At 37.9% G+C, this 448-nt stretch overlaps 1 protein-coding gene across 1 annotated transcript in view; it reads right to left on the bottom strand.

The window, feature by feature from the left end:
* ache (acetylcholinesterase) overlaps nucleotides 1-448 on the bottom strand; it is a gene marked incomplete in the record, with an annotated part of 34,795 nt that overhangs the window by 17,526 nt on the left and 16,821 nt on the right.

Genomic DNA, 448 nt, shown 5'->3' with positions numbered 1-448 from the left:
AGAAATCAGATGAAAAAAGAGATGAGAGGACAGAGGAAGTAGGAAGTCTGGAAGTGGCATCAAGGTAGATCAAAGATTCATTCAGACAGGCAGAGAGCTCAAATCCAAAGTATAGGTTCAGTTTTTACAGGTGACAGATAGCGCTGTGCAGTAACTCACAACTCAAGTCATTTCAATGAGAGGAAGGTGGCAGAGTGGAAGCGGTTTCCATTAGGGGTATGAATGTGCACAGATTTTGCTCTGCTGCCCAAGGTTCACTATCAATTTCTGCCTGTAACCGCCAGGCTTTGGCCAATCAAATAGAAAGGGGAGGGAATTGTGGGTTAATATTATTTTGGTTAATTTAATGGCATATTTAATTATTATTATTATTTTTAATTTGGAGGTTTTATCCTTCATAATAATGTCATTATTTGCCATATATGACAAAAAAACAGCAAATACTCAC

Source organism: Morone saxatilis, unplaced genomic scaffold (genome assembly GCF_004916995.1).
Source record: "Morone saxatilis isolate NCDOM2014 unplaced genomic scaffold, NCSU_SB_2.0 Contig4, whole genome shotgun sequence".
NCBI classification, from domain to species: domain Eukaryota; kingdom Metazoa; phylum Chordata; class Actinopteri; family Moronidae; genus Morone; species Morone saxatilis.
Note: the sequence above shows the minus strand (reverse complement) of the source record. Positions and strands in the feature narration are given on the sequence as shown.